The sequence below is a fragment of the Schistocerca cancellata genome, chromosome 3 (assembly GCF_023864275.1).
Source record: "Schistocerca cancellata isolate TAMUIC-IGC-003103 chromosome 3, iqSchCanc2.1, whole genome shotgun sequence".
NCBI lineage: Eukaryota > Metazoa > Arthropoda > Insecta > Orthoptera > Acrididae > Schistocerca > Schistocerca cancellata.
In genome coordinates, this window is record NC_064628.1 from 54,835,597 (window position 1) to 54,857,085 (window position 21,489).

Below are 21,489 nucleotides of genomic sequence, written 5' to 3' on the forward strand. Positions count from 1 at the left end.
GTTTCTGTTGTTGTCTTCAATGGGTGCAAATGGTTCAAATGGCTCTGAGCACTATGGGACTCAACTGCTGAGGTCATTAGTCCCCTAGAACTTAGAACTAGTTAAACCTAACTAACCTAAGGACATCACAAACATCCATGCCCGAGGCAGGATTCGAACCTGCGACCGTAGCGGTCTTGCGGTTCCAGACTGCAGCGCCTTTAACCGCACGGCCACTTCGGCCGGCTTCAATGGGTGCCTCAGCACCACCGACTCCTGCTAGAGGGCAGTGGGTCAAATTCTGCACACAGCATCTCCACATCCACAGTAGTCAACGCATGCAGGACCAAGAGACCACCCTAGGTGCACCACTGATGTCATGGCTGTGGCCAACAGAGGCAGCTGGTCATCCATGGGCCTGCTGTCAGCAATGCAGGCTGCCTATGTAGCATCAGGCACTGCCAGCCATCTATACATCAGTGCCGTCCAGGGTCGATAGACAGGTAAGTTATGCTCACTTAGCCACGTCACAGCACGTAACAAAGTTGAATATAGCATTATTTGCTTTTGGCAATGTTTCCACTGTGACCTCATGCCCATCACCACCACCACTCACCGCACTGAGTACAACAGCAGACCTAAGTAAGCATCTAAGCCAAGAAAATCTAGTTTTTCCCACTTATCTCCATATAAACACAGTCATTTAGCATTAGAATGGTTCAGTATAATGTTTTCAGTTGATGGATGAATGAACAATTTCAAAACTGAGTATTCATCAGTAATGCGAGAAGTGGGGGTCCTGGTGTCAGGTCAACGATATTACGTGCTGCATGCCATCCCCGTTAAGGTAGGCTTTCTGCGTTCCATTCAGTAGAATTATCCTTTGAAGTCAGAATTGCACTGCTTACCATTTGCTGTTCCTCTGTATCATCTGCGTCTTCCAGTGAAGATAAAGTGCTGCATTTCGAAACATGGTATTCAAGCACTGAAACTACAAGGGACAGTCAAATGAAAATGAGACAGAGGCGAAAAAGTAAGCAAACTGTTTATTATTTCGGTGTAATCGTCATAACTGGTAATAAATTGATCCAACCACAGATCCATGATCGTATCCACGTGTGCACCTCTTTGTCTGAAGCAAATTTGTGGTCATGAACGTCTTTCTTCAGGGCTACAAAATATGGAAAGTGAATGGAGAGAGATCAGGATTTCACGGCGGATCCTTAATGGCTTCACAGCAAAACTTATGCAGTATAATCGAAACAGCCTTGGCAACATATGGTCCCACAGTGAGAGTGAAACCCACATAAAAAACTTACAAGATGTAACGTATCCAGTGTATCTCCAACTGCAGCCCTCGAGTGTGGGGTCAGGCTGTTCCACCCAGCCAACGGCATGGTTCTTACAAAGCAGAGGTGTTGAACATGGCATCCCTTTTGGGGACGGATTTGAATGACTGTAATGATGAAGATGAGTACGGAAAGAAAACAGTAAATTTGCAATAACAGTGACTTCGATGTGTTGGAGAACGTCTTTTATTTATTGTGGTAAAGGGAACACCGTTTTTAAAAGCGTGGAACATTGCTTAATCATGAACTTACAGAGGAAAAACTCTGAAAGTGACTTTGACAGTTTTCTGCTGTGGTCTAAAATAACGCTACATTTCAGCTACACTAAACATTATCATAAATGCATGCGATGACGCATATGGAAAGCTACTATGGGTGATGGGGGTTGAAAAATGAAAGAATGAGTCAAGAGAAGACAGCTTGAAGGTTTCGGTTTAGACGCTACATATCTCATCAAGATGGACGATGTGTCGCCATGTTGGATTCCAAGCAGATAAGCACAGTCTTGACTTCGCAGCAGGTAGATGACCTCACCACAGGGAGCTACCAGCAAATAAACAGAAGTCGCCACAACACCTTTCGGAGCGAAGGAGGCCCACACAACCGACATGAGGCAGCCAAGGCATCGTAGATTTTACAGTAGGTTGATAGGTCCTATTTTTCTTGTACACCCAAGAAGGTAGCATTGCACATTTCTATAGCACAGAGCAGAGAAGAATACTCCATCTTCTTATGTTAACAAGTAATAAATGTATATTTAATAAATACTATCAGTAACAATTTAACCATGAGTGATAATAGAGAAAAAAGTGACGAATTGTCTAGTGAAGGTACACTAGTAAATGTTACTGACCATCAAGATGTAATGTTGAGGTTTTCAGGGAATTTCGCGAATATCAGGTAGAAACTGAGAAAAAGGCTACAGAATCTGAAAAAGGCAGATAGTCGAGAAATATCTACTGTTAAGTCTATTGAGTGCAAAAATTTAAAAAGCAGTTACAATTTCCAGTAAAAAGCAAATCTTAAAAATTATAAACTGAAAGATGAGATTCAGTAGATATCTCAACCTTACTTAAAGAGCATGAAGAGGACCAAAAATTAACAACTGAGTCTTTATTAGAAGAACTATCTAACAATAAGCAATTGTTTGAAGCACACGAGACTCAAATAAAGAGTAGGAAAAACAGAAAGATAATAACAAAAATTATATAAGGTCTGAAGATCAGTACTTGCGAGTAGTTTCGTAGTTTCTCTGCCGGTGGGAGCACACACCCAGTTGCAACCAAACAACAGGTCTGGGGAACATTTCTGGGACAGTGGAATGCATTTCCTTTATGTTGTCGTCTTCTTTAAAGGCAAAGAGAGAAGATGAAGCGGTAGCCCATCATAGAGCCTATGCCTACCGTCATGTATTTTTTGACTTTGAGTTGTTAAAAAAAACAGAGGATTTTTTCTGGTACCAGTAGGAGGAAGGAGGATTCGCGCTCAGCTAGTGAACGAGTGAGAAGCACGCCATTTTCAGCGAGTAATTGTAGACCGCCATTTTGGGGTCGCTATGAATAAGTGAGGAGTATGTATTTCATATGTGCACCGTTTAGAAAAATACAGTATTGTTTTATTAACAGAAAGGTCGTGTGAGTTGTTATTTCAAATAGTACAATAATTACAAGAACTGAAGCCCACCTGTGTACTTTGGAAAATTACGAAGATCCGATAAGCTTAATGGGAACACGGTCAAGACTTCAAAGGTGAACACGGCGACCAAACGTAGCATTATAAAGAATGGTAAGCACAAATCTACAGCGGAGAAAGAAACTACTTCGCCCTGCAAAATAATATGAACTAATACGAACTTATTTCCAGGCATAGCTCAGCTTATTGTGCTTGTCATTCATGCCGAAAAATTAATCTCATTAATTCAATGCATTTTAAAAAGCCACGCATTTTATTATCATCTATTCCATTATTTTATTATATTATAATTGGTTACGTAATTAGGTAGATTAGAAGGAGAATCAGTATCTTGGGGCATCTAAATAGGATCTCAGTACAATACATACAATTGATTTCAGTTATACGAGGGCAGTTCAATAAGTAATGCAACACATTTTTTTTCTCGGCCAATTTTGGTTGAAAAACCCGGAAATTTCTTGTGGAATATTTTCAAACATTCCCGCTTCGTCTCGTATAGTTTCATTGACTTCCCATAGGTGGCAGCGCTGTACGGAGCTGTTAAAATGGCGTCTGTAACGGATGTGCGTTGCAAACAACGGGCAGTGATCGAGTTTCTTTTGGCGGAAAACCAGGGCATCTCAGATATTCATAGGCGCTTGCAGAATGTCTACGGTGATCTGGCAGTGGACAAAAGCGCGGTGAGTCGTTGGGCAAAGCGTGTGTCATCATCGCCGCAAGGTCAAGCAAGACTGTCTGATCTCCCGCGTGCGGACCGGCCGTGCACAGCTGTGACTCCTGCAATGGCGGAGCGTGCGAACACACTCGTTCGAGATGATCGACGGATCACCATCAAACAACTCAGTGCTCAACTTGACATCTCTGTTGGTAGTGCTGTCACAATTGTTCACCAGTTGGGATATTCAAAGGTTTGTTCCCGAACTTCTCCTTCTTCATGACAACGCAAGACCTCACACAAGTCTTCGCACCCGAGAGGAGCTGACAAAACTTCAGTGGACTGTTCTTCCTCATGCACCCTACAGCCCCGATCTCGCACCGTCAGATTTCCATATGTTTGGCCCAATGAAGGACGCAATCCGTGGGAGGCATACGCGGATGATGAAGAAGTTATTGATGCAGTACGACGTTGGCTCCGACATCGACCAGTGGAATGGTACCGTTCAGGCATACAGGCCCTCATTTCAAGGTGGCATAAGGCCGTAGCATTGAATGGAGATTACGTTGAAAAATAGTGTTGTGTAGCTAAAAGATAGGGGAATAACCTGGTGTATTTCAATGCTGAATAAAACAACCCCTGTTTCAGAAAAAAAATGTGTTGCATTACTTATTGAACTGCCCTCGTAATAATTACACTACTGTCCATTAAAATTGCTACACCAAGAAGAAATGCAGATGATAAACGGGTACCCATTGGACAGATATATTATACTAGAACAGACATGTGATTACATTTGCACGAAATTTGGGTGCATAGATCCTGAGAAATCAGTACCCAGAACAACCACCTCTGGCCGTAATAACGGTCTTGATACGCCTGGGCATTGAGTCAAACAGAGCTTGGATGGTGTGTACATGTACAGCTGCCCATGCAGCTTCAACACGATACCACAGTTCATCAAGAGTAGTGACTGGCGTATTGTGACGAGCCAGTTGCTCGGCCACCATTGACCAATTGGAGAGAGATCTGTAGAATGTGCTGGCCAGGGCAGCAGTCGAACATTTTCTGTACCCAGAAAGGCCCGTACAGGACCTGCAACATTCGGTCGTACATTATCCTGCTGAAATGTAGGACTCGAATGAAGGGTAGAGCCACGGGTCGTAACACATCTGAAATGTAACGTACACTGTTCAAAGCGCCGTCAATGCGAACAAGAGGTGACCGAGACATGTAACCAATGGCACCCCATACCATCACGCCGGGTGATACGCCAGTATGGCGATGACGAATACACGCTTCCAATGTGCGTTCACCGCGATGTCGCCAAACACGGATGCAACCATAGTGATGCTGTAAACAGAACCTGGATTCATCCGAAAAAATGACGTTCTGCCATTCGTGCACCCAGGTTCGTCGTTGAGTACACCAGCGCAGGCGCTCCTGTCTATGATGCAGCGTCAAAGGTAACTGCAGCCATGGTCTCCGAGCTGATAGTCCATGCTGCTGCAAACGTCGTCGAAGTGTTCGTGCAGATGGTTGTTGTCTTACAAACGTCCCCATCTGTTGACTCAGGGATCCAGACGTGGCTGTGTCCGCCGCTCGTGGTCTCGCGGTAGCGTTCTCGCTTCCCGAGCACGGGGTCCCGGATTCGATTCCCGGCGGGGTCAGGGATTTTCACCTGCCTCGAGATGACTGGGTGTTTGTGTTGTCCTCATCATTTCATCATCATCCAGGAAAGTGGCGAAATTGGACTGAGCAAAGATTGGGTAATTGTACGGGCGCTGATAACCACGCCGTTGAGCGCCCCACAAACCAAACATCATCATCATCATCAGACGTGGCTGCACGATCCGTTACAGCCATGCGGATAAGATGCCTGTCATCTCGACTGCTAGTGATACGAGGCCGTTGGGATCCAGCACGGCGTTCCGTATTACCCTCCTGATCCCACCGATTCCATATTCTGCTAACAGTCATTGGATCTCGACCAACGCGAGCAGCAATGTCGCGATACGATAAACCGCAATCGCGATAGGGTACAATCCGACTTTTATCAAATAGGAAACGTGATGGTACGCATTTCTCCTCCTTACACGAGCCATCACAACAACGTTTCACCAGGCAACGCCGGTCAACTGCTGTTTGTGTATGAGAAATCGGTTGGAAACTTTACTCATGTCAGCACGTTGTGGTGTCCCCACCGGCGCCAACCTCGTGTCAATGCTCTGAAAAGCTAATAATTTGCATATCACAGAATCTTCTTCCTGTCGGTTAAATTTCGCGTCTGTAGCACGTCATCCACATGGTGTAGCAATTTTAGTGGCCAGTAGTGTAAGTTACCAGTAACAGTGCAGGAAAAATTACACGTTTCTCTTTATGTCTGTGCTTCGTACAGGTCTGATGGGTATCTATGCAGCACTGGGCGAAAGACTGCCTATCTGTCTTCATGCGGATCCATGTTGTGGCGCGCCCCTAAGCGGGGACCATTGTCCTGCTCTGCGAGAGGCTTTCTGGCGGATCTAGGACTGAAGAGTATATCATGTTATATGCCGTGTACCAGGGATGCACTATTTTAACATGTTTTAACGTGCTTTAACTTCAGTCAGGCGCCCTTTGTGAACTCACCTTTTAATAAGCACCTGAAGATGGGACACATGTCCTGAAAGCGGTTTGTTGTTTGCTTTCCAGAAATAAATAAATTTTACAACTATAGCGAATCTTATCATTGATGGAGCAGGAAAAGTTAATTGGAATTCCGAAAACAAATGTCAGTGTGTTTGTGCAGGCTTTGGATCAGAAGACTCGTTGGCAGATAACAACGATAATTAGGAGGATTGGTGCTGAAACAGATGGAAAGGCAATAGGCAAAACTATGTGTAAGGACAGGAAGAATTTCCGCCTTTGAGATTTAACACGATGCCAGTGCAAATAGACACGGAACAAGAGCGCGAAGAGAAATAGCAGTATTTAATGCAGAGTCCACGTAATTACTATTACAGTCCTCCCAGAAGAGCAAGGAATGGATTTAATAGAGATAGAAGAACAGGAAATTATCCTGGAGAATCTGGAGATGAGCATAACCATGATAATGGAAATTATGAAAAGAAGGCTTCACCTAAGGAAAACTCATTGGATGTTCAGTTACTGCCCGATCACAAACGATAACTACTAAAGGGCACTAAAACTAAATGTCTTGAGTTTACCAAAAACACACATGAACAGGAAACTGTTCGAAAAATGAGAATTGTAGCCGCGCGGGATTAGCCAAGCGGTCTAAGGCGCTGCAGCCATGGACTGTGCGGCTGGTCACGGCGGAGGTTCGAGTCCTCCCTCGGGCATGGGTGTTTGTGTTCGTCCTTAGGATAATTTAGGTTAAGTAGTGTGAAAGCTTAGGGACTGATGACCTAAGCAGTTAAGTTCCATAAGATTTCACATACATTTGAACATTTTTTTTTTTTTTTTGAGAATTGTATTTACGAAAAATGAGATTATTAATGTACCTGAGGGGGATGTAGAGAAGTTACGAACAAGTAAAGAAGCTGAAAAGGCGAAATGTGCTGCACAGAACAGTGCCAGAATGACTTCTCTTTAAGTTCCACAGAATTTGTTCATTTTCTCATTTTGGTAACCCAAGATTCGTTGAATATCGATATGTTAGGAAATAATGATTATGAATGGAAACAAGAGCCGGCCGTTGTGGCCGAGCGGTTCTAGGCGTTTCAGTCTGGAACCGCTCGACCGCTACGGGCGCAGGTTCGAATCCTGCCTCGGGCATGGATGTGTGTGATGTCCTTAGGTTAGTAGGGTGTAAGTAGTTCTAAGTTCTAGGGGACTGATGACCACAGCTGTTAAGTCCCATAGTGCTCAGAGCCATTTGAACCTTTTTTTTTTTTTTTTTTTTTTTTTTTTTTGGAAACAAAACAAGGAGAACAAGGTAAGTCAAAGATATGGAAGTTATAATGACATTACACTTGCAGATGAGACTACGAACTAATTTTGTGAAGTAATCCACGCAGTTAGAAAATGAGGAAAGTGGTGTCAGTGACGATAAAGAGGAACAGGAAATAGTGTTATTGGAAAGAGATGATGAGTATAATCCATATTTGTTAAAGCTAGAGTGATAAAGTATAACTCATGTTGAGGACGTGAGAGAGGTTGGAGACAATGAATACAAGAGTAATAGTTGCCAAAAAAATCTCTGGGGTTTTGCCACTACGCAAACTATGTACTTGATGCGCACAAGGTAAGTCCCTGTTTTATGTATGACGAGGCATTCTACAAGTATTCTATAAATCTTTTAAAATAAAAAGCGAATCTCTCTCTATCTCCAAATCAAACGCACTAGGAAGTGGTTGAAATAACGAATATAACAAAAACCGAGAAATAAGCAAAACATAATTTAAGAGGTGCAGAGATATGTGCAAACAGACGGTTACACGGTTGGGTAGGATGTACCACACAAACGTACACGTTTTACCGTACTGTCTAGTACATATCATCATCATCATCATCATCATCATCATTTAAGACTGATTATGCCTTTCAGCGTTCAGTCTGGAGCATAGCCCCCCTTATACAGTTCCTCCATGATCCCCTATTCAGTGCTAACTTTGGTGCCTCTTCTGATGTTAAACCCAGTACATAATAATTAATAATTCACTTTTGTGTTATGTAGACATAACACAACAAAGTTATATGAGCGCATAAGAACAAACATGATAGGCATGATGATTAAAAGTCATATGTTAAAAAAACGATGAACGGTAAGTATATAGTTGCATTACGAATAACTGTTCTACGAAAATAAAGAAAGGTAAGGAAGTTCTGATAGCAAACCAGCTGGAGCGGGCACGTAAGAGTATTGAAAGAAAAGGAGATGGAAGTAATACTGAATAATATAGACAACAGATATTGCGCCACATTTTAATAATAAGAATTTACTGGGTTGTGGACCGGCAAGGTGCTCCCCAGTAATAAGAAATTATGTAGTAGGCCAAGTTAATTCGCCATAAGTTCGTGAAGAAGTAAAGTGACGAGTAACACTTAAGATGTTTCTTACAGTGCAGAACTATTGAAACGAGTGAAAAATGTCACTACTTCAATGACACTTGGTTTCAAACCCGGCAGAAATTGTTACGGTCGATGATTGCAGGACCCTCACAATCAGTTTTCGACTGAAAAAGCGAGAGGAGCTGCATGAAAATCGACACTTCGAGCCACAGGGGAACATAAAATTGCATGTCTGAAATTGACCAAACAACATAGAAAGTGACCAATATCTGACTGAAGGCGTGCAGCGTAGTTTAATGAGCTACGAATTTGTCTCTTTTCAAATGATATAGGGGTCACGGAAAAACGTGGCCCAATAAGGCATTAACATAAACAGTGTGCAGAAGCTGTAGCTCATGTCGGCAGTGGATCTGTGAGGTTTTGGAGGTGTCTTCGTGCCATGATTTTGGGCCACTCATTGAGGTTATCGTGAACATGAACCATGATGTTTACTTCAACATTCTTTGTAATCAAGTGTTGTCCTTTCCTCTATGTGTTCATGACGTGCGTATTGAGGACAATTCCATCTTCCAAGATGTCAGCAGTCGTGTTCGAAGGGCTGCACACCTATGGTCCTATTTTTACGAATACTCAGGCACCATATATCACCCTGCTGGCCAGATAATTCACTTCGTCTTAATACGTCAACTGCCGCATGCGTAGTAATGGATGTTTCACCGCCAGGCAAGACAGGCACACGGCGTCAGGTGTGAGACTCTGCTATGACCGCCGGGGGCCCCACGACAGTAAAGTGTTAATCCTAGGTGGTTATAGTCAAAGTGCAGCTACTGCCGGAGGTGGGCTGCAATTATCGTATTGCGGCGAAACTTGGTACATATGTTAAGACTTTAATGCAGAAACGATACACCTTGCCAGTAAAATTAGTTCAAATTTTAGCCACCAGGTGCAAATATGGCGCTGTACATATTGAACAAATTATGTAAGTGGCAGTTAACAATAAAATCAACATTATGCGTTTTTCACTTGTTGGATCTTTTGTCCCTGTTTCTTGTTCCGAATCCATTATGTGTGGAAACATTTCTATATTCCTATCTTGCATTCACAGCTCTATATCTGCATCTGGTGGTCAAAACTGGAACCAATTTTTTTCCAGCGTAAATCGATTCTTCATTAACGCATCTACGAAGTTTCGCTGGTCACCCTGGATCTATGTATGTAGCTGCACTTTCATAATAACCACCCAGTACTATGCAAAAGATCTGGGGCTATTTGGAACGGCTGGGTAATCATAGCAGTCAACATCCCCACAGTTTGGTAGCTCTACCGGATATAAACATCAACGAATGGCTTCAGCTGCATTGGGCGACCCTTAAGAAAATCGTGGACTCTTCTCCTCGCCGAACTGGGGTCATTATCAAGGTAGAGATGTTGTTACATGAGGTCAGCGAGATACCTCTGGACAAATTTTTTGTCCCATGTGTTTATTCAGTACAGCAGTTACAGAAGAATAAATACAATTTCCTTCATTAATATTGGTTACACTGGCAAATAAGCTGAAGGTATCTAATATGGCTTTCATTTTAATTAATCCACTCTTCACGCTGATTTTAATCTGAAAACAGCTCTACAACTTCTTGTTTCGAAGATACTGACTAAATTTTATTTTTAACGGAATGCTATTCATAGAAAACCTTTCAATCTTTATGGTTCAGGCTCGTGTAACAGTTTAAATTATCACGGAACCCCGCTGGAACTTCAGTGAATAATGTTCTCCGTACGGATTTTGCGCTCATTGAGCGTTCTTTGTAGTGAGTGGTACTATTTGCTGTTGGACTTATGCGTTGGAAGTGATTTATTGGTGTTAACGAGGAAAGCTTTCCGGTGCGTGGTCGGATATCCGAATCATTCCGAATGCAGTTATGTGGCTACAAGGCAATTTATCATTGGTTTCGGAGCATACAAGATTAACCTTATCCTGCTTGTCAAACCGAAGCTAGCGACCGGTACTAAGATTGTTTTGTAAGTGTTGTAGTGCCAACGGTTAATTTGGGTTCACCTATGGACGTTTCCTTGTGAATCAGTGGTGCCGCACACTGCGGAAAGTGTCTCGCATGGCCGGCCGGAGTGGCCGTGCGGTTATAGGCGCTACAGTCTGGAACCGCGTGACCGCTACGGTCGCAGGTTCGAATCCTGCCTCGGGCATGGATGTGTGTGATGTCCTTAGGTTGGTTAGGTTTAAGTAGTTCTAGGGGACTGATGACCACAGTAGTTAAGTCCCATAGTGCTCAGAGCCATTTGAACCATTTGTCTCGCATGCCACATATCGCCAGGTCCATCGAGAGTCATGGCTTCTGTGAGGATGAGACCAAGGGGCCTTTCACTTTTAGTTGGGAAACTTCCACAGTAATTACCTATATTTTAACATGGAAACAAAACAAAATGCAAGAGTTATAGGAATTAGTCTTCTTAATGACCCACAAATTGTGACACGATGGCTCGAGAAAATAGTTGAAAATATCACACTTGAGGAGAAAACAGGTTTTTGGAAAAGAAGATCCTACAATGATAATATCTTCATGCTAAAAGCGATAGTAGAGAAATACAGAGAATTCGATTAAGAGCTTCTAACATCACAACACAGTGCATAATAAATTTTTCGTGTAATTAATTCTGTCACCATAGCCTAAAAGTGATCTAATTTCTGTCATACGAAACTTTTATTGTTTTATTAATGTTGTCCATTAATTAAATGTGAAAGAATTAATTCAAATAAACTGATTAAATATATTGTAAAACCGATGGCCTAGTCATGGAAGCTTGCTATTGTATAGAGCCAAAGAATACGCTTGAAGTAAGGGGTATTGTCGATGGTCGCGTAAACGTGGTGACGGACAGAAGTAATCGGCGGAGGGATTTGCTAGCGACAAGTGATGAAGTGAAGTGCAGGCGTAGTGCACGGGAATGTAAGAAATAAACTGCGAGATTTGTAATATATTGCCAGGCATATTAGTGGTTGTAAATGGGCACAGTACACTGCCATCAAGATGAGCAGTAAGAAGAGCGCTGTGGGCACAAACTTGTTACGTGTAGCGACGACGAAGAAGAGCTTACAGCCGTACATTGTCGGCGAGTAATACCTTACATCGCAACTGCAGCCTCATCTTTAGTGTGCACAACGCTAGCCAGCTTAGTAGTATTTCTTAACTGAATAACAGAACGTTCAGCGCAGCAACTATCATAGTGTAAATGAACTTATCCTATAACCATTATCGACTCCGAGGATACCACCAGTAAAAGAACAGTAAACTAATGAAAGTGATGAGCTTATTTAATTTCGGTAACTAAGATAACTGAGTGCAACTTAAAAAACTGAGAACTTTCCATAACTGTCATTTAACAACCGTGGACTATGTTGCTTGACAGAACAAGTAGTTAAAGAATAATGACTAAAACTAAGATTAAAACATAATTTAAATGAATATTGACAAAATATTACTCCAGAATAACATGTCTCATGTTCATGTGTGCACTGCAAACTCTGCTCACATTCGCAAATTAACTGATAGTGTAGTGTAAAATTAGGTATTCTATGCTGAATGAAACTTTAAGAACCATCCAGAAATAACGTCTACTATAACAGAAAACAAGTAATTATGAAAATTTGCATTACTAAAACCAGTAACAGCATTACAGTGACTAACTCGAAGCTGTCTTTTAGTGAACTGTTTTGCAAACAAATAAATTTTACCTGCATGTGTTCAGTACGAATTATTTTGCTGGTTTTTTTATTAACTTTAAGTCACGGTATTAACTGTGTTTTTTACATCTGAGCGCTAGTCATTTCTTTAGGTTCCGTTCTCGTCTGATTACATTTCAGGGATTAGTTTATAATTGCAGTTGGTTAACTGATAATAATCCTACAGTAATTTTGTGCTCACACCATGAGCTGGAAACCGTTCTTAAATACTTTGATATCTAAAATCATAAGAGATTCAGTTTATTTACTTCATATTTCACTAAATACTTCTGATTTTTAACTTTTTGACAAAATTTCTTTCGATCGTTATCGCGTAGTAGTAGTCGCGCGATAACAACAGGGACCTGCCGTGTCTTTTAAAAATCTCAACTAACCAAAAGTAAAGGTCTGTTACAAGTTGCACCTACTTTTCGTAGATTATGTGACAGCTGTCGATACCTTAAAAAGAGATAGATTATGGGAAATTACTCCAAGTACTTTATATTTTCTCTCATTTGATCCAAGTTATGAGAAATATATAAGAAAACTCCACCATCTGATTGAAGTAAAAGTGACGGTAAGCATTTTCTGCGTCAATAAATATAGAAGCACTACAGGATTACGGTATTTCGTTGTTGTTATTTAAGCTATTAAAAATTGGAAACACGTGCTGTAGATTTTTAAAACTGAAGAGAACATGGTGGGACCGAAAAACATAAGGAACCTTGTGTATGGTGAAACGTCCCCTTAGAAAAATTTATACACGACTGTGCTTAAACGGACACACAATATTTTTTTTGACTTTCAAAAATCTCTTCAAAAGAATGGCCCTGACTAACATTAACCTATACCTTTTACAAATCACTTACCTCACAAAAATCTTCGTTACTCGAACTACGGCAATACAGCGAGCGCCACTACTGCCAGCTACATAAAAGATTCAAACTACGGAAGGCACTAACTACTGATAGGCATAGTTAGCAAATGAAAGATTTTAATAGAGAACAAACAATGTATTTACCTTAATAGTGTTGAAAAACCATAATATACATAGCAGTTCATAATATCCAGTATAACAAATTTCAAAACTCCGCCATCTCTCTCCCCACATCCACCACTGCTGGCGGCTCACCTCCAACTGCGCAACGCTACGCGCTGTTCACATCCAGCTGCCGCTGCCCAACACTACAATGGCAGACAACAATGCAAACTAGCCACAGACTGCACACAGCACACCCAGTGATTTTCATATAGAGCGCTACGTAACGTTGCCGATAAGAAAACATAAACAGCCTACTTACATAAAGAAAACATAAACAGCCTACTTACAATGGTGGTGATCAATTGATATTCAAAATAATGAAGTTATTTTTCAATGGGGAGTGTGTGAACTCTATTATACATTTAAGAATTTTACTTGCATCATCTCTAAAGATAAAAAACTAAGACAACGGCTTTTGTGAAGAAATGGTCTCTTATGTGCAAAGTTTCGTTGGAATATAAAGCAATTGAGCGAGAGTGTTCTTTCGGTTTCCTACACGATCATGCACCATATCTAAATGAAGTAGATATTAATTATAAAATTGAAAAATTTAGCCGGGCGCAGTGGCCGAGCGGTTCTAGGCGCTTCAGTCCGGAACCGCGTGACTGCTACGGTCGCAGGTTCGAATCCTGTCTCAGGAATGGATATGTGTGATGTCCTTAGGTTAGTTAGGTTTAAGTAGTTCTAGGTTCTAGGCAACTGATGACCTCAGATGTTAAGTCCCATACTGCTCAGTCATTTTTTTGAAAAATTTAACTCCATAGACAGAGCATTTAGGAGAACTTTGAAAAATAAAATCAGTGAAGACATGCAAAGTTATGCAAAGCTGGGCCTTATGGAAGTGAAACTTGATGCATGTCACCTAAAGATACTAGCGGAATTCAGACAGCCGAAGTTTCAAGTCTGAGGCGTGCAAGTAATGATTCAGACACAACCTCACAGAGCACAGTATTCTGGATACAGTTGAAAAATACCGTAATAAATGTTCGTACGACAGTTGGATGACAGCTGGGTCCACGAAGTGGTTTTTTTCAACCTCGATGGGTGGGTGAATGGAGGGGAAGAGAAACACCGAAAGACTAATCGGAGAACGATATATTGTCCAGTACTGGAGGAGAGAAGGTTTATTTCACCGAACACTCTGAACTGAATGCAAGATTTTGTTTAAATTTACTGAGTATTATTTGTACAAAAATTCTCCGGCATTAGTTTTGTAAAATCCTTTCTAGAGCAGTTGAAAATGCTAATCGTAGGCTGTGAACGTCAAGTAAAAACATCCTCTAGTCAATTTCAAAGAATTACTGAACAATATTGCTGATTTCTGTGTGGAACACAGTTTGTTTCACTCAACATATCTTGCACCAATATAGCCAGTAAAGATTATGAAAGGCTTTCGAAACTATACCACATTTTCAATTAGTCATATGGAGTATCTCCACCGATCTGCGTCCAACCTCACCCCACCTACTCTTACAAATGCAAATCCAAGCCCTCTCCCCAAAAGCCTTAACTCACTGTTTTCATATACACAGCTGATCAACTGGTCCACACAAACAACTCCCTCTTTCCTTCACCCACCCATGTCCGGCCATCACAGTTTTAATCTGCCAGGAAGGTTCATATCAGCGCACACTCCGCTGCAGAGTGAAAATCTCATTCTGGCATCCTGATTTACTTTTCCGTGATTTCCCTAAATCGTTTAAGACAAATGCCAGGATGGTTCCTTTGAAAGGGCATGGCCGACTTCCTTCCCCATCCATCCCTAATCCGCTGGGATCGATGACCTCGCTGTTTGGTCCCCTCCCTCAAATCAACCAAACAACCTGCACCCACCCTTGAAGATATTATCTGTTTCATAACATTAATCCAACAAAACGTACATCATTTTGAAAGACTCCACATGCTGCAACAAATAACCTTCGCCACCCACACCATCTTCCACCTCAATACCTACGTCACATATTCTCAAAATCAAGCCCATTTCATTTCCGATAGTCTCGAAGCACTAGTCTAACCTACCCCTCAAACTCCTTGTTTTACTGAAAATGGAGCAGCAGACATACAACATCTACCAAAACATCCGTTTCCTCCACTCTGACATCTCCTTATCCATACCTTTCACAAAGATAAAATCTATACCCTCCTTCTCAACAAAACCTTTCTCCAACCCCATCAATTGATCCGAATGTCTCCTTAAATCCTACATTGCACTCATAATCCCCATCCTCTTACCTGTGGTGGAGTGGCCATCGCCCATCTCTGAAATATCCCCTCTACTCCCCAATCGCTCATCAGTGATCCATCTGAGCACCTCATTCTCATCATCTTTCTCCCAAAACCCATATTGACTCTTTCCACTATCTACATGCTCTCTAACTATGCCATTTCCTGACCCATGTAGACTGAACCTTTACCACATACATAATCGCAGCCGACCTTAGCCTTCACCCCTGCATACCCGCCGAAAAACGGCGCTTACGTCAGTTTATCAACATCCTCAATGGCCACGACATCCATCTCCCTGTCCACACCTGTCCTGACACAGATACCAGCCCCAGTGCGATTATCATCTCCCTAAGTTCTTGAGAGGCACCACAGTAGAAGTCCTAGATCCAACTGGGACTGATTACCTGCCTGTCCTACTTCCAGATCTCATGAGATGTAGGCAACCCAACCAGTACTGTTCCTAATCATCTGCCCCTACATATCCATGATTATTCCCATGCAAACTGAAGTGCATATTGTGCCCAAGTTCATACGTTAATCAAAAGTCAAGTTCCAATCTTCAAAACCCTGACGACGTCGAAAGTAAGGCTGACTTCCTACAGCACACTGTCTCAGAAGCCGTTTCTAACCACATGGCATACCGAACTATACTACGATCAGCCTACTCTTCCACTACCTGCTCTTACCCTGCTCCAAGAATCCCATTGCACTTACAGAGAATTTCTTCGTACTCATGCCCAAGACACTCTCACACGCCATTGACAGCTCCAACGACGTATTCGCACTTACTTACAAGCCACACGACATCTTGACTGGCACATGACATGAACTAAACCAAACACCTATAAACTCTACAAAGTATTGGAAAGCATTCCACAGACTCTCTGGAAACAACCCCACTCAAACTATCCTGTCCTACATAACAACAGACCACTTCCAGACAACCTCACCAGAGCCAACCATTTCGCATCCTACCTGGAAGATACATTCATCATCCCACATGATTCCAACTTTGATTACACGGTGGACTCTTATGTGTATGGACGTACCAACACAACTACCAAACCTCTTGCAGCAATCTTCCAGTACTTACGTAGCACTCCATGGACCGGACTAAACACGCCAATAATAGCTGACGACATTACAGAAACACTCGCTAAAAAGCGAAACACTGTGCTCGGTCATAATACATTTACCTACCGCCACCTCAAAGAATGTCCCAGAGCTTATCACGAAACCCTCACCATCCTTTGTAGTACCATCCTGTACACTGGTTATTACCCAGAGCAGCGGGAAACGTCTGCAGTCCTTATCTTTCTGAAGCCTGATAAATCACTCTCACAGATTTCACCACATCGATCTATCAGTTTCACAGCAATTTTCTGCAAAATCTTCGAAACTACTCATACCCAACGAATCCATCAGCACCTTGAAACCCACCTACCCATTCCCAATATGCAATGTGGCTTTTGTCCCAACTATTCAATCGATGACCAACGATCGATGACCAACTTCTTTACCTTACCCACCTAACCTCCCAACAACTGAATAAACGGAAGTCCACCATATTTGTCCCGCTTGATATCCAAAAAGTCTTCGACTGGATGTGGTACTAGGACTGCTCATCAAGCTACAAACCTATGTACCCCCAGTTAAAGATGTCCCCTTTATAGCGTCCTTCCTTCAACACCAACTTACATACGTCAAGTCAACCATACCTGCTCCCGCATCTTTCACCCTGCTGCACGTGTGTCTGAAGACTCAGTCCTCTCACCCCTCCTTTATAACGTGTACACTGAGGGCATTCCTAAACCGCCACCCCTTACGTGGCTCCTGCAATATGCTGACGACACTGCCTATCTAGCCATTCATCATACCCTGCAGCTCTCCCATGCCTCCCTCCAACGCCACGTGAATCTCCTAGTTGAGTAGTGTAACACGTGGAAACTTCAAGTAAACCTGCAGAGAAAACAAGCCACCGTCATTGGTCGCACCACTCGTCGATTCCGTCGTCCAGATTTCGATCTTTCGATGTATAACTAACCGTTACCTCAGACTAAGACACTAAAGATTTTAGGACTAACTCTCGACAGAAGACTAATACGGAAAGTGCATCTCCTTACCATCCAACACAAGGCCCGAAACCGACTACAACTATTAACAGGCCGCACCTCGGGTCTACACCATTTAACAATTATCCTCCGAATCATCCTAAGATACGCTAACGTTGCCTGGATCTCTGCCTCGTCTAAATTCTGTAAGTTCTTTGAAATCCCTGAAAGACATGCACTCCGCCTCGCCTTCGGCATCCGCCTACCTTCCCCAACTCGCATTTTGTACCAATCCACTCACTTCCACATCTTCTTCTCTTCCTAGAGCACCTTCGGATCCGATTCATTAGACACAAAACCCAGTCAAAGCATCCAATTTCCCACGCACTAACCACCATTCCATGTACACTGCCCCATCAATACATCCATATTCCACCTTCCGTGCACCTCCATGCCTTGGCCTTGTCTATCCTCTCCCCTGGAATTTTAGTCATCTCGTACCTCACAACGATGAAATATGTCCCGAGATATATCCCTCTTTCCAGCGCTAATCACGACGTTCCCCCTTACACCTTCTCCAATTTTCTCTTTCCCCCTTCATCCACGTTGCTGACTTCTAGTCGTTACCTGCGGTTCTACAGACCCCCATGTCAAACTCATCATCGCACGCTGATCGTGACAGTTTTTTTGTGTCACCTACATCACTATTACACCATGGTATCATTCACTTCCAAGACTGACTATTTTAACTATAATAAAATCGTCAAACGAGTTTTAATAACGATCAGTATTTTCATCTATGTGTATTTTACAAATTCTCGTTTGTTATCACATGTTTCATGTAAAAAAACCATCACTGTCGTCTACGCATGTGTTTCTTACAGAATCATCTGTTATTTTCAGATTTTATATATTTTAACCATTTTTAAGTACAGTTTTTGTAACCTGTGATTGAAGAACGAGTTTTTTCCGCTGCCACCTTTCCCCCGATGTGGGGAATTGATATAACAATAAATAAAAAAAATTGAAATAGCATCTCTGTCGAGCCTCTGTAACAACACCTAGTGAGATACCGTATTTTGTGCCTTTTGTTCTTAGCCTCGAAGGAGACGCATTTCGTTGTCAATGAACTAATTCAAACTTGATCCCTGCTTTCCCTGTGTCCCGTGAGGGACATTTAACAATCAAAGAGTCGGAAATTAATATAAGAGGAAACGAGTCAGCCAGATAACAGGCAGATGCGTTTCAACTGTCCTTTACTCTTCGTTCTATGAGGACCTAGCAGGTCGAAACCGGTTGTGCTTCATTGAAATAAATGTTTGTCTAATAATATGCTTTTTATCCAGAATTCGTTCCGTTGATTTCCGTAATGATTCACCGATAATCTGTCCTGGCCACTAGAAAATCAATATATATAGAACTATTTGAAGTGTACAAGTGATTTGGATGGAACACCTTGAGAAAACACGTAAATGCCTTCATGAATGGTGGAATGTTAGGAATGGTGGGAATGTTATTTGTCTGGCCCTCCATCTGCGTAGCGCAATGAAATTTCAGGTGCTATACAGGAGCGAAGTGATCTGTTAACCAAAGCAAAGGTGAGTAACTATGAGTGACATTCTCATCCCGGTGAAACTGTGCGAGCCTACATGCATGACGACTACAAAAGAACGGTTTACTATCGTACCAGGGAAGATAGGAAACCGCTAATCAAGCGCGTTTAAGCACTTACAACAATCTTAAATTCCGAAGACATTCGGGAAAAATACAATGGTGGGAAGGTTATCTACAACTTGTATGAGGCTGCAGTTACAAGAAGAGATCATGAAATGGAGGCAGTAAATGAGAACAGGGTGAGACAGAGTTGTAGCCTATCCTTCATGTTATTCAGTCCGTACGTAAAGGAAGCAGTAAAGAGAAACAGCCAGAAATTTGGAAAAGAAATTGTAGGTTATCGAAAAGAAATGAAATATCTAAGGTTTGCCGATAACATTGTGATTCTGCGAGAGACGGCAAACGACTCGGAAAATCATTTTACCAAAATAGATTGCGTCTCGAAAAGAAGGTATTGACATTGGTAAAACAAGAGTAATGTAGTATAGTCTAAATACAATAGGATATACTGAGGGAATACGTTAGGGAAAGAACATGTATAGTCGAAACATAACAGGCGATACTGAAGGAATACGTTAAGAAATAAGACAGTAAAATTCTTTTCTTAAAGTAGCAAATATGCTAACATGGAATATAAATTTAAGTGCCTGGTACTCTTTTCCGAAAGTATGTGTCAAGAGTGTAGCGTTCTATGTCGTAAATGATAAACAGTACATACAAGAAGGGAATAGAAGCTGCTGAAATTTAGTACTGTAGGAGAATTGTCAAAAATTAGATGGACACATCTGATCTGATTTTGTTTGGTAATAGACAGAATGGTCAGTGGGCGGGAGGGGGCTGGGGAGAGGCGGACAACAATCAACAATTTGAATGTAGCAAGCAAGTAGAGTAGATGAAGAGACCTGTACTTAATGGACTAGCGTGGAGGGGTGCATTGCATTATTCTTCGGCCTGAAGTCTCTAAGAACAGTTGGACATCAGCAATAATAATTTCTAATAAAAAATTGATTGCGCAAGACTCCCACATCATTGCTAGGACAGTAATCAAGGATCTTTTAGTTACTCCTATTGTTTCCACTTTATCGAATTTCTGGGCTTTCGCTTCGCGTTAACGTGGAACTCTCGGCAGACTTGTCCCATCATACGGAACTTGCGGGAACAGCAGGCGTCATCAAATCAACGACATGAGATCAGTTTAGCGAAGTTGACAGACGTAATGGCCTGTCGACTCGCAGTTTAGCACGAAATCGCTGCCAGCGCAATGCCGTTCCGTACGAAAGCACATGTTCCTGCTTCCGTAAACGCAGCTGTTGACTACTATTACCTTCCTGGCGACGTCTAACGCCGACAGGACGATTGTTCCCGGTTAAAGTGTACGTCCCTATCTGGGAAATGCTTCGACGAGGGTGAAAGTTGCCTGTTAAAACTGTCAGCATCCAGTTTCTCATGTTTCATGTGTCTGTGAACCCACGAGCAGTTTTTACTGTGATAATCTGTGTCCACTGGTCGACATCTGTGGAGTAACCATTCATGGTTGATCAGCAGTCATTTGTCTTAACGACGCTCTTTGGGGCGAGTGGTGTCTCGGCCAATAAGAGTTTGAGGCGGTCAGTGAGACAGGTGCGGCCTGTATTTGAACAAGGAACAGAGCTTCTATGGTATTCTATTCCATTCTTGTCTGTGCTATGTTTGTGTTTCTAAGGAGGAAGTGTGGCTGCTATAAAGTACATTGAGAGAGAAAGAGAGTGGTTGAAGACAATGATCTGAGTTTGCACGTTAAAACTGAGAATGACAAATACTACATTCAGTTCTCCGTGCATGGGCACTGAAAGATACACTCCTGGAAATTGAAATAAGAACACCGTGAATTCATTGTCCCAGGAAAGGGAAACTTTATTGACACATTCCTGGGGTCAGATACATCACATGATCACACTGACGGAACCACAGGCACATAGACACAGGCAACAGAGCATGCACAATGTCGGCACTAGTACAGTGTATATCCACCTTTCGCAGCAATGCAGGCTGCTATTCTCCCATGGAGACGATCGTAGAGATGCTAGATGTAGTCCTGTGGAACGGCTTGCCATGCCATTTCCACCTGGCGCCTCAGTTGGACCAGCGTTCGT